This window comes from Schistocerca gregaria, chromosome 2 (assembly GCF_023897955.1).
Source record: "Schistocerca gregaria isolate iqSchGreg1 chromosome 2, iqSchGreg1.2, whole genome shotgun sequence".
In the NCBI taxonomy this organism is placed as follows: Eukaryota; Metazoa; Arthropoda; class Insecta; order Orthoptera; family Acrididae; genus Schistocerca; species Schistocerca gregaria.
Window position 1 is genome coordinate 341,646,694 of NC_064921.1, and position 14,230 is coordinate 341,660,923.

A 14,230-nucleotide genomic window follows, 5' to 3' on the forward strand; every position below is an offset into this window, starting at 1 on the left:
TAGGTTTGTGTTAAAAAACACACTTCCGTACATTTTTTTATGGTTCGTATTAACGAATTACACTAGCCCCTCTCCTCACGTTCGGTCTGTGGAATCGATTCGTCAATATTTGATGTGGTTTACGAAATATATCCAGCGGTAATGTTAGGTGACTCACCCTGTATATATCGAAACCTGAAAGTATGTGCCAATTAGAGATAGCGACGAACTCAAAATATAAAGTAGCAGTACGCTATGATCCAATAGTGAGAACTTTCTCGGAACAATTATTTTATTAATTTCTTTGATTTGGGTCCACAACATATAACAAGATTATTGAGTGATGTCCTTTTTACATTACAGGGTTAAACTAAATTATGGGCTCATTTCCAAAAATTCGTATGTATTCAAGTACAAATCCAAAAGGAACAAGTTTTATATCAAGGAAAAAAAGGAAGTTTCGCAGCTTTTGGCGGGCGGTGATGGTTTCAGAAGGCCGGTTACGTGAAGGAAGCTGTTTACGTCCCGCCTCTACCAACCACTCTGAACGAACTGCGGAACTGGATTACTGCTGCCGTGCACTCAGTACCAGCAGATACGCTTTCGCGTGTGGGACGAGTTTAGCTACCGCTTCGATGTTTGTCGTGCAGCGAACAGTGGCCACATTAAACAATTAAAATATTTATCACATTTCTAATTATTAAAAATAATTAATTACAAATTACTAAATTTATTAAATTGGTATCAAAGGTTTTTAAAAAACCTTGAAACTTGCTCTTTTCATTGCTATAAAGCTTGTCCGTTTTGGATTTGTACTTGAATAAATACGGAGTTTTGAAAATGGGTTCATCATTTAGAATAACCTCGTATTTTGCTATGAGGTGCAGAAGTAAATGTGATGTGGACTTAACATGCATTTTTCTGAGGTAGTTGTTGTGGTTTTCAGACCGGATCTGATGGAGCTCTCCATCATCTCTGCATAACTACTGCAACCTACATAATTTTGAAAGTGCTTACTGAAGTCAAGCCTTGGGGAAGTAGTAGTAGACAAGGGAATGAGACATCATTGTCGTTCATGTTACTAAGGTTTAAGCTTCTCTTTATGTTCTTCCGTGTTTGCGATTTGAAAACTGGGTTGTTTTGAAAATCAGTCTTACGCAAACACAATTAGTTTATTTTTATATTTACCCAGACGTGTTTCGACACCTAGGTGTCATCTTTTGTGGGTCAAATTTTTATTTCTTAAAATTACATCGCTAACTGAACTGTATTATTATATCGGTTTTTGTGCTTGTTTTCGTTGTTCTTTTGACAGCAAATCATCCGCAAAATTTTTCGTCCTGTTTCGTGTCTTTGGTTACTGTTTCGATCAACTGCTATTTACTGCATTGTTTTCACTCAGTTTTTCACAAATTTCCACTCACTACTTCACCTCACATGCACTTTCACGAAATGTGGCGAAGCGTGATCTGAGCAGACACTTCTGACAACATATGGAGTATGTGTCATCATTGTTATAGCCTTTCCCCGAACGTTATCCAATCCACGTTAAAGTATAGGTCCCCTACAGCTGGTTGGATAAGCGAGTCCAAAGGTCGGAGAAAGGCTTCGGCGTGCCGCGCCCACCAGGACCGTGCCTAGTAGAGCACTATGGTGTCAAAATCAAACTTATGGTTGATGGCAGTTTCCCGTAAATTGATTCAGCAATACAGTTTAACTGAATAACGGATTTGACATTCAACTGATCCACTTATAGTCACAGTAAGAAACTTAATTCAATCTGATTTCCATGTTCGACAATACTTTTCAACAATACTGCTGATACCGGGTTGACCTCCAAAGCCGCAATATTTTTGAAGCTTAATGCAAGTATCCAGCACCATTCAAGTTCATCTGTTTTTTTTTTTCAGATGCATCTCTGGGCATTACTGCTTCACAAAAAATATATTATTTCTAACGTCTTTTACACAACACCATGGTTCTTGTGATGGTCATGTAAATTATCTAATCAAAAATATGCGGACACCCAAATGCAAAGCGGAATTGAGCACTAGACATCACGACAGGCAGACCCGCCAGTATAAAAGGACGCGGAGAGTGTCAGTAACAGCAGACTGGGTCGCTCAAGGAGAGTTCAGTGACTTCGAACGTAGACAAGAGCAGCACGGGATTAGCTGAGCGGTTTCAGGCGCTGCAGTCATGGACTGTAGAGCTGTTTCCGCCGAAGGTTCGTTCGAGTCCTCCCTCAGGCATGTGTGTGTGTGTGTTTGTCCTTAGGATAATTTAGGTTAGGTAGTGTGTAAGCTTAGGGACTGATGACCTTAGCAGTTAAGTCCCATAAGATTTCACACACATTCGAACATTTCGTAGATAAGAAATTGGACGTGACCTGAGTGAAAAAAGCATTATAGACTTTTGAATCCTTCTAAAGCTGCCGAAGTCAGCTACTGATGAAGTGACTGTGAAGTGGAAACCGAAGGAACAACCAGTGCTAAACCAAGACTTCATGTACCGACGGAGAGGGACTGTCGGGTGTTGCGCAAGGTGGTTGTAAAAAAAATCGCATGAAATAAACGGACGGAATCGCCCGTGAATTCAAAAGAGCAATTAGCAGTCCAACTAGCAGAATGACTGTGCGTAGCGAGCTAAAAAGAGTGGAGTAGAATGATAGGCCAGCTCGCATTTCTGTAGTCAGTGGTAAGCCAGGCGTTAACTGGTGCATAGAGAGACGCCGCTGCACAGTGACTGGATACGAGCAGTGTGGAGTTATGATTAACGCTGTACGCCGTGGCAGTCCAGCGGCAGGGTTTGGGCTTGGGGAGTGCCTGCAGGACCGTTACCTGCCATTACGTGCAGCACCAACAGTGAAGCATAGAGATGGTGGTATTGCAGTATGAAGGCGTTTTTCTCGGTTAAGGTGTAATCATATTATCGTAAACAACAATTTAAATGCGAAAGGGCGAAGGCACACTTTACAGTATTGTGTAGTGTAGTATATACAAAAAAAAATGGCTCTGAGCACTATGGGACTTAACACCTGTGGTCATCAGTCCCACAGAACTTAGATCTACTTAAACCTAACTAACCTAAGGACATCACACAACACCCAGTCATCACTGTAGTATGTACAGTAGAGAAAAATTTTGGAGACGATGGATGATTGTGTCAGAATGACAATGTGACCTGTTACAAAAAGCATCTTGGAGGCAATGGTTTGTGGACAGTAACACTTCTGAAATACTCTGGCCTCACCAGAATCCCGACGTGAACCGAACGGAACGCCTGTGGGAGAATTTAGAACGTCGACTTCACTCCAGAGGCCAGCCTCCAACATCACTACCTCCTCTGGTTTGGGTTCCTGAGGAAGAATGGGCAGACATTCAGACACCTCATTGAAAGTGTCCCCAGCAGAGTTCAAACCGTCATAAAGGCGAAGAGTGGACACACCCTACAATAATGTCCACTGGCAGGTGCCCAGAAAACTTGATCAGATAGTGGATAGGGGTCTGTGCGGATGCGGATATTCGCCGATATGTCGACAGTTGTGCGCCGTAATAATTACTTTGTGGGTTAAAGTCCGCGTCAGTGAGGGCATCTGGCCCTACTCAGGTGGTAAGAAACAAAGTAGACAAATTTATAGAATTATCAGATGAGTTGAAAAGAAACATTTTTATCATGTCGCACACAACACTGTTGCACTGTTTGCGCACTATTGTTTCTTGGAGTATTTGACTCAGGCCAACGTTCGCAATTTTTTTGGTTGCTTCGCATGCTACACGTGTACAACGGATTCTGGCTTGCAACAAAATCATGGAAGTTTCTGTTGAAGCTGACAGGATCTTGATAGCTGACTGCAATCCAACCGAGTTAGCTGGCATCCGTCTCATTTATGAAACGAAATGATGGTAAGGCTTATTGGCCGGGAGATACCTTTTGGGTTTGTATCGCCGACTGATGCAAGTCTTCTTCTGGTGCCACTTCGGCGACTTGCAGGTCCCTGTGGTGGGAGAAACGATTAGGATAACACAAAAACCCAGTTCCCGAGCGGGAATGGAACCCCTGACCCCGCGATCTAGAAGCAGCGACACTCAGCACTAGACCAGGAACTGGCGACACCCTATTTCTGGGGAGGTACGATGCAACAGTCGAGCGGAATGGCGCCTGTTCGCAGAAAGACTTCCAGGGAGGTGGTCACCAAACCATGTCTCATTTCAGAGACTTGCTGGCTGTCTTCGTGAAACAGGATTCCTTAGGCTAGATCGACGGGGAAGTGCTAGCACTCGCACTGTGCGTACTGTTCAGTTGGAGGAAGTTGCGGTCCAGCGAACTGGGGACAGCCCCAGAGCCAGCACGCCACTCATGGCCAAGGAATTAAATACTTCCAACATTAATGTGACGAAAGTCACGCGCGAGACAAACGTCCATCCATTCCACACTCAGAACCTACAGGACCTATCAGCTGATGTCTTTCCTCGGCGTGTGGAATTCCACAGATTGAATCTGCATCAAACTGTAAACTACCGTGTGTTTTGTTTACTGAAAAAGCTGCTTTCACAGGAGGAGGAGTATTCAACAGTCTGAACACCGTGTCTGGGAGTTCAAAAATCCTAAGTGAACTTGTGTATTTCACCGTCAACAGAGATCTACCATAAATCTGTGGGCTAGTATCGTGCACGTCCATCTGATTGGTCTTTGACTCCTATCTGACACGCTTGTGAGACTAGCGGCCTATATTATGATCATAAAAAGAGAAACTGTCCGGGGCGTCCTCAGACGCGCCTTCGACCTGCAATCTCATTGACTGGAGTAGAACTGTCTTCAGTGAAGGATCTCGCTTCGAACTGAGCCCCGTTGAACAGTCAAGCCGTGCGTGGAGACGCCCTGGACAGCAGCTGCATACTAAACTGTCGCCCGCCATTCAGCCCGACAACCATGAGTGATTGTCTTAGGGGTACCATTTCATTTCATAGCAGAACCCCTCTGTTTGTCATCGGCGGTACGTCCAAGATGTTCTAAGCCCTTTTGTTGCCCTTCACGGAAGCCATCCTGAGCTTACATTTCAGCAAGTTGATGCCCTCCAGCACATGGCAAGAGTTCTACTGCTTTTCTTTGTGCTTGTCAAATACTACCGTGGCCAGCAAGGTAGGTTGATCTCTCCCCACTTGAGAACGTATGGAGTGTTATGGAAAGGATCCCCAACCAGTTCGGGATTTTGACGATTTGACGGGTCAGGGGGCAGAATTTGGCACAGTATTCCACAGAAGGACATCCAGAAGTAGACCAACGCGTTACTGACTTGCTCAATTTGTAAAGCTATTTCTCTTGGATAAATCATCCTATTTTTTAAAAATTGTAATCGCTTCTTTGTCTGTACAATGTACATGTACATCATATCTGCCGATTTCCGTCCCATTCGGATAATTCCTTCGTAGTGCGTCGCTTTTTTGTCTTAGAATGTACATACAGTTGCTGTGTCTGCTAAGTTAGAGTGTACAATGTAGCTTCTTTTCTGACGTGCGCAAGTAGTTTTTAACATCCATAAATACTGATCTTCCCCCATGAACCATGGACCTTGCCGTTGGTGGGGAGGCTTGCGTGCCTTACAGATAGCCGTACCGTAGGTGCAACCACAACGGAGGGGTACCTGTTGACAGGCCAGACAAACGTCTGGTTCCTGAAGAGGGGCAGCAGCCTTTTCAGTAGTTGCAGGGTCAGCAGTCTGGATGATTGACTGATCTGGCCTTGTAACATGAACCAAAACGGCCTTGCTGTTGTGGTACTGCGAACTACTGAAAGCAAGGGGAAACTACGGCCGTAATTTTTCCCGAGTGCATGCAGCTTAACTGTATGGTTAAATGATGATGGCGTCCTCTTGGGTAAAATATTCCGGAGGTAAAATAGTCCCCCATTCGGATCTCCGGGCGGGGACTACTCAGGAGGACGTCGTTATCAGGAGAAAGAAAACTGGCATTCTACGGATCGGAGCGTCGAATGTCAGATCCCTAAATCGGGCAGGTAGGTTAGAAAATTTAAAAAGGGAAATGGATGGGTTAAACATAGATACAGTGGGAATTAGTGAAGTTCGGTGGCAGGAGGAACAAGACTTCTGGTCAGGTGAATACAGGGTTATAAATACAAAATCAAATAGGGGTAATGCAAGAGTAGGTTTAACAATGAATTGAAAAATAGGAGTGCGGGTAAGCTACTACAAACAGCATAATGAACGTATTATAGTGGCCAAGATAGACACGAAGCCCATGCCTACTATAGTAGTACAAGTTTATATGCCAACTAGCTCTGCAGATGACGAAAAAATTGATGAAATGTATGATGAGATAAAAGAAATTATTCAGGTAGTGAAGGGATACGAAAATTTAATAGTCAAGGGTGACTGGAATTCAAGAGTAGGGAAAGGGAGAGAAGGAAACATAGTAGGTGAATAGGGATTGGGGGTAAGAAATGAAAGAGGAAACCGTCTGGTAGAATTTTCTACAGAGCATAACTTAATCATAGCTAACACTTGGTTCAAGAATCATAAAAGAAGGTTGTATACATGGTAGAATCCTGGCGATACAAAAGGTATCAGATAGATTATATAATGGTAAGACAGAGATTTAGGAGCCAGGTTTTAAATTTTAGGACATTTCCAGGGGCAGATGTGGACTCTGACCACAATCTATTGGTTATGAACTGTAGATTAAAACTGCAGAAATTGCAAAAAGGTGGGAATTTAAGGAGATGGGACCTGGATAAACTGACTAAACCACAGGCTGTACAGAGTTTCAGGGAGAGCATAAGGGAACAAATGACAGGAATGGGGGAAAGAAATACAGTAGAAGAAGAATGGATAGCTTTGAGGGATGAAGTAGTGAAGGCAGCTGAGGATAAAGTAGGTAAAAAGACGAGGGCTAGTAGATATCCTTGGCTAACAGAAGAAATATTGAAGTTAATTGATGAAAGGAGAAAATATAAAAATGCAGTAAATGTAGCAGGTAAAAAGAAATACAAACGTCTCAAAAATGAGACCGACAGGAAGTGCAAAATGGCTAAGCAGGCATGGCTAGAGGACAAATGTAAGGATGTGGAGGCTTATCTCACTAGGGGTAAGATAGATACAGCCTACAGGAAACTTAAAGAGACCTTTGGAGAAAAGAGAGCCACTTGTATGAATATCAAGAGCTCAGAAGGAAACCCAGTTCTAAGCAAAGAGGGGAAAGGAGAAAGGTGGAAGGAGTATATAGAGGGTCTATACAAGGGCGATGTACTTGAGGACAATATTATGGAAATGGAAGAGGATGTAGATGATGATGAAATGGGAGATACGATATTGCGTGAAGAGTTCGACAGAGCACTGAAAGACCTGAGTCGAAACTAGGCCCCGGGAGTAGACAACATTCCATTAGAACTACTGACGTCCTTGGGAGAGCCAGTCCTGACAAAACTCTACCATCTGGTGAGCAAGATGTATGAGACAGGCGAAATTCCCTCAGACTTCAAGAAGAATATAATAATTCCAATCCCAAAGAAAGCAGGTGTTGACAGATGTGAATATTACCGAACTATCAGTTTAATAAATCACAGCTGCAAAATACTAACACGAATTATTTACAGACGAATGGAAAAACTGGTAGAAGCCGACCTTGGGGAAGATCAGTTTGGATTCCGTAGAAATGTTGGAACACGTGAGGCAATACTGACCTTACGACTTATCTCTCTTTCAAATTCTAAATGTGGCCGGGGTAAAATACAGGGAGCGAAAGGCTATTTACAATTTGTACAGAAACCAGATGGCAGTTATAAGAGTCGAGGGGCATGAAAGGGAAGCAGTGGTTGGGAAGGGAGTGAGACAGGCTTGTAGCATCTCCCCAATGTTATTCAATCTGTCTATTGAGCAAGCAGTAAAGGAAACAAAAGAAAAATTCAAAGAAGTATTAAAATCCATGGAGAAGAAATAAAAACTTTAAGATACGCCGATGACATTGTAATTCTGTCAGAGACAGCTAAGGACTTGGAAGAGCAGTTGAATGGAATGGACAGTATCTTGAAAGGAGGATATAAGATGAACATCAATAAAAGCAAAACAAGGATAATGGAATGTAGTCGAATTAAGTCGGGTGATGCTGAGGGAATTAGATTAGGAAATGAGACACTTAAAGTAGTAAAGGAGTTTTGCTATTTGGAGAGCAAAATAACTGATGATGGTCGATGTAGAGAGGATATAAAATGTAGATTGGCAATGGCAAGGAAAGCGTTTCTGAAGAAGAGAAATTTGTTGACATCGAGTATAGGTTTAAGTGTCAGGAAGTCGTTTCTGAAAGTATTTGTATGGAGTGTAGCCATGTATGGAAGTGAAACATGGACAATAAATAGTCTGGACAAGAAGAGAATAGAAGCTTTCGAAATGTGGTGCTACAGAAGAATGTTGAAGATTAGGTGGGTAGATAACGTAACTAACGAGGAGGCATTGCATAGGATTGGGGAGAAGAGAAGTTTGTGGCACAACTTGAGCAGAATAAGGGATCGATGGTATGACATGTCCTGAGGCATCAAGGGATCACAAATTTAGCATTGGAGGGCAGCGTGGAGGGTAAAAATCGTAGAGGGAGACCAAAAGATGAATACACTAAGCAGATTCAGAAGGATGTAGGTTGCAGTAGGCACTGGGAGATGAAGGGGCTTGCACAGGATAGATTAGCATGGAGAGCTGCATCAAACCAGTCTCAGGATTGAAGACAACAACAACAAATACTGATTTATGACACCGACATTTTTAAAACAAATGGAACTATAAACTTTTTCCGTGGCGCTGGAAAGGGTCTTTGAAGAGATCTTCAGCGATATAACATGTACGGAACTCGACGAAATAGTAAAAATATAATAGCAATTCAGTTGTTCAGTCGTTAGGTGAAGAACTTCCATAAATGTGTGCCCTGCTATACCGAAGGTAAGAAAGCTATCTAATACTGGCTTTCAGCACTGGTAAATGCAGTACAGAATAGTTCAAGCACTTATGCCACCTCGAAAGACGTAGATTTGAATCGGTTAAACAGTCAGGATCTGACAGGCACCTTCCTAATAATCACTGTTGCAGTGGTACGCAACAGAGTCCTCTCAAGAAAGAGATGAGACAATCAGTTCGCTATTTATTTAATCACAATATACTGTTGCTATTAGAAAGTGGATTATAACTGCATGAAATAAAGGGTGCAATTCCTTGATGCACTGATAAGATATTGGTATACAGGATGTAAGCGTACCACAGTGTTGTGGTGTAAATTGAGAACAACAATTTGATTTAAGACGTTTGCGGACTATCAAGGCTGAAAATACCCTCAACTTGTCCTACAAAAGCCTCAAAAAGCACACAGCTTGCATGCAGTGCGAGGTTTTCAATATCCTTTTGTTATCTTACACAACCGCCTTGGTCGTCATTTCGTTAACATTATTTGTTTAAACTTCCCTGTGAGGGTAATAAAAGAAAGACAGACTTTTGTAAACGTGATGCAAAAATAATTACAATTCGCTCCGAATTCAACCGTTAGAACCACAGTAGTTTCGTAGAAGGTCAGACAAACAAAACGATTCAATTCTTAATTCAAATTCACATTATTATGAGATAATATTAAGACAAGCGTCAATTTTACCATTTTGTATAGTGCAAGAACAAGTGGTCTTTAATAGTATATGACGATCTTAGTCAAAATCTCGCACAGTACCCCTGCGGTGTAATAAAGTTGCCTTTTGTAGACCAATTTTGAGGTTATTTCCCAGCTTGTAGACCACAAGCAACCTATATCCTTCTGATCATCTTGACTTCACTTACACCATTGCAGTACGTTGTAAACACTTACCATTGTAAACACTTACAATGGTATAATTGATATCACTCAATCCAGCCACCATCGGATGTCATAATTTTCACAACACTATGGATGTGAAGTGATACACGCGTGATATCGCAAAAAAAAACGTTCATCACTTAGCAGGTGATGTAAAGATTTAATATTAACTTCGAACGTAAACTGAAATCATATCTATTTGACAACTCCTTCACTCTGTAAAAGAATTTCTGAAATTATTTTCATTTATTTTTTCTTTGGAAATTCTGTATGCTGGAAGACATAATGTAAGTAGGTGCGCTTCATAAGTTGTGGCAGTAGACAGCTCGACCGAATTACTCTGTGACTGGACTAACGAGGATATTGAATTTATATTGAGACCAACTAATCTTTCCGAAGGTTTGGCCACCACATGGAAAAAAAAAGAAAGAAAGGTAAAAACAGACTGGTAAATGTCTGACAAAGGGATCTATGTCGTGAAAATCTACTTACTGTATGTCAAGAATTAGCTTTTCCTGGAGAATTACAGTGGAAATATCGTTTTGCCTACAACAACACACCATCTGAGTTGAAGCTGTGAGATAATAGGTTAATTACTATATTATTCGTACTGCGCAGTTGTTGTATTTCGTTTCGTAACAGAAATGGGAAACAGGTTGACGGTATGGCTCAATGGCACATACCGTCTGACACGCACGTGTACAGCGCAGATATTATCAGAGAAAGGGAAAGCCGATCTCTGCGTACACCGTACTTACGTCACAGCAGCCAAGGGAGATGAGCAGGCAGCTACACGGTGTTGCCTCCTCCACTGCCGGGCAGCAAATGAAGCAGGAGCCTCTAACGCACACTTTCGGGAGCGCTCCGGCCTGATTGCGTGTGTCATCAGGAGCTACGGTGTTGCCTCTCCATCCGAGCCACGATGTCGCCGCGAGATTACACTCGCTTCCTGAGTCTCGCTATCTTGGAAGTGACACAATTACGCTCTGTTCTCTCGGCCAGCCACAAGCCTCACTAACGAAGAAATTAGTCCTGCACTGAATTGAGCTCATCATCGTTCCTTTTGTTGTCCTGCTGTCATTATACGTTTCGCATTTCTTATGCCCTTAGATGCTCTTCTAGTCCCAACAGAGTCATCTATCTGAATCTATGTCGCTTGTGAATCGGGTATAAACGGCGGTAACGTAGAATCATCAACCCAGAGACTGATTACGTATTCGCTGTCTGATCAAAAGTATCCGGACACCTATCAGTGGACATTAACATGGGGTGTGTCCACTGTGCTGTGTCGTATAGGACAACGCACTTTTTTGTCGCCTTTCCTTATTCAGACGTAACATCTGGATACGTGTTAAAACCCAGGAAATGTTCATACGGATGTCTTTAAATTTTTTAACGTTTATTTTGTAATTACGTTATAGACGTCATAACGTCAGAATGCTTGTCCGTGACTCGCTGCGGTGCGCGAAAATCTGTCAGCTCCGCAGTCCAGAGGGGTAACAAAAGCCCACAATCGTAGCTGGCAGCTGGGAGTGAAAAAAAAAAAAGGTTCAAATGGCTCTGAGCACTATGGGACTTAACTTCTGCGGTCATCAGTTCCCTAGAGCTTAAAACTATTTAAACCTAACTAACATAAAGACATCACACACATCCATGTCCGAGGCAGGATTCGAACCTGCGACCGTTGCGGTCGCGCGGTTCCAGACTGAAGCGCCTAGAACCACTCGGTCACTCCGTCCGGCAGCTGAGAGTGCAGCCGACAACCTTCGCCAACAATACTGAAATTGTTACAATGGATAGTGGTGCCGTACATCTGTGCCAAATTTAATGTTTCTCATCCTTTTACATGCAGAAGACAGGCAGCACCATTTGTACCGGACGAGAAGTCGATTCGTCTTGAGAAAGGCGTAGTTGTGAGTACACGAGTCGGGAGCGAACTAATGTGTTCTGTGGTCGTAAGGTAAGAAACCACCGGACATGTGTGAGTTATCAAGTTTCCTGCCACGAGAAATTTTTTTAGGATCTGGTTCGCTGGTCTCGCGGTTGGCAAGTTAGGTCTTGCTTAATAGGTATAGCTATGCTGGGAGATCTGTCATTATGGTTTATAGTTTGCTGGGCTTGCAATTGTTTATTGATAGAGGAGTATTTGACGAGCAGTAAGGAACAAGAATTGAAGCTCGTGTTTGTTGGTTTGGGGATAGCAGACTGGGATTCGTATGCGTCTGTGCTGTAAATCTAGGGACTCGGCAACTTCACTCAAAAGTAATTGAGTTGTGGATGATGGGTCACGTCTCACACTCTGCGGTAATAGAATTGTGGCTGTTTTGTTGATGGTGAATTGGTATTTTGCGTCTTGAGCGTAATAATTCATTATTGTGATAGACCCTAGTGAACGTATATGGAAGTTTGACTTGTTCCTACAGCGTTAATTTGTCCGTGCTTCAGTAAAGATCTACCCTAGCACTGTTAGAGCTAGACCAAGAACATTGAAGGAGTCACTAAAAGGAGGAAATGTAGAGCAAAGCTATCGCTTATTATTATTAATTGCGTCGATGGACCATTCAGGCTAGGGATAGTAGCTGGACGCATAACGCCAACACCTGAAGAGGCTATGAGCTTTGAACAGATGTGTAACTGTTTGGCTAAAAGTGGTCATGGCAACAAGAGTTTTTGTTTACTTTTTTTAATGCTGTCCGTCGGCAGGATTGTCGATTGTTGCTGGCACTCCTACACTACGACGATTTTGGCTGTACTGTATCGGGATAAATGCAAAAATAAAACTACTTTCAGCAAAAGAAAAAAATTAGTTCCCGACTTATAATTCCCAAGAGAATTTTCTTCTGCGACTTATGCGTATTTGAAACAAATAATATATTATTTGGAAAAATCCTATTAAGTAAGATAGATGTAATCAACATTTGCTAAATTTTTGGAAATTTGTGGTAAGGTCTTATGGGACAAAACTACGGAGGTCATCGGTGCCTAAGCTTATGCACTACTTAAACTGACTTAAACTTACTCTATGGACAACGCGCTCACCCATGCCAGAGGGAGGACTCGAACCTCCGACGGGGGGAGCAGCGCGGACCGTGGCAAGACGCCTGGACCGGGCTGCTACCCCACGGGTCAATAACTGCTAGGTAGTCGTAATTGCGCTGAAGAATTTAATGAAGTTACAACTATCTAGTTGTGACAAGAAAAACTGTTATACTTAAAAGAAATAAACTGAGAACCATAGCTTCAGATATTCTGTTAGAATCATTCATATATTATAAACAGTTTCCTTAAAAGCAAAGATACACAAAAGTAGAAAAAGTTAGATTTTATGATCTCAACCGAAAAATGAAAGAAATCCAGTATAGGCGGTGAATTACATCTCTAGCATTGCTTGTAACGTAATCTCAGATCGAACTGTAGCAACAAAAGTGTTTGATTTTCGCTTTGTTTAATTTTTTTTTTTTTTTTTTTGCGTAACAAGTTTGTGTAAGTAACGTTACTATTGAAAGCGATACACTATCACTAAGCGACAGGTTTTGTTTACAGTATACAATCTAATATTAATTTTGAAGGGTATTGGCCAGTACAGACAGCATGATTTATTAATAAGAGTATACATTAGACATGTCCAAGTGCGATCAACTTTAAAGCGGTTTAAGTCTTGTTTATCGATGCAATTAATTCCACCCACTGGAAATAATATTACCAGGTAGATACTTGCGTTTCGCTACATTTTTTGTAACACACTAGCTGTCTGTGACTGCTTCCGTATACTATTACCCTATACCCTGAAATTCAGGCATTTTATGAACGTTCCTTAAGAAGTAGGGAATCCTTTCTGATAGCAAGAAATTCAGATGCGTTAATTTTAACAGTGCTTATACGTATATTATTATTGCTTATATTCAAGTACGGGGTTGCAGAGAGTTACACGCAACACTCGTTCATCGTGCTTGGTTATTGATGCAGCATAGTACATCACCGTTCGGCTTTATGAGGGCTTGAACTCTGCGGACACGCTCAGTGTGGTGTCCAAATGGCTGTGGGCCCAAAACGAGAAGGTGGCAGTGCTGAACGCTGCGTTCTGAACAGAAGTCGTCGTTCCAACGCATTCCAGAGGCTTTTCACTGTGTTTACGTCGGAAATCTGGGCAGGCCAGTTCGTATCAGGAATGTTATTGTCCACAAACCATTGCCTCACAGATGCTGCTTTACGAGAGGGTACGCTTTCATGCTGACACAATAAACCATCGTCTCCGAACTGGTCCTTTATTGTACGCAGTACATACTGCTGTTAAATGCGTCCATATCCTTCCGTATTTAGCATTTTCTTAAGCGCAATAAGGCGACTACACGCTGACGACAAGGAAACACCGACATACCGTAACACCACATCTGTGTACTACGCATGACGCA

General features: G+C 42.2%; 1 protein-coding gene across 7 annotated transcripts in view; it reads right to left on the reverse strand.

The window, feature by feature from the left end:
* The window catches only part of LOC126337013 (protein PALS2), a 359,531-nt gene that overhangs the window by 170,426 nt on the left and 174,875 nt on the right, over positions 1–14,230 (reverse strand). The window contains exon 1 of one of the 7 annotated variants that reach the window (XM_050001269.1): positions 10,577–10,652. The exons of the other annotated variants lie outside the window; for them this stretch is intronic. The gene's annotated coding sequence lies outside the window, so the exon portion shown is untranslated. Of the gene's footprint in view, positions 1–10,576; positions 10,653–14,230 lie in introns of those variants that run through there. 7 annotated transcript variants of the gene reach the window in all.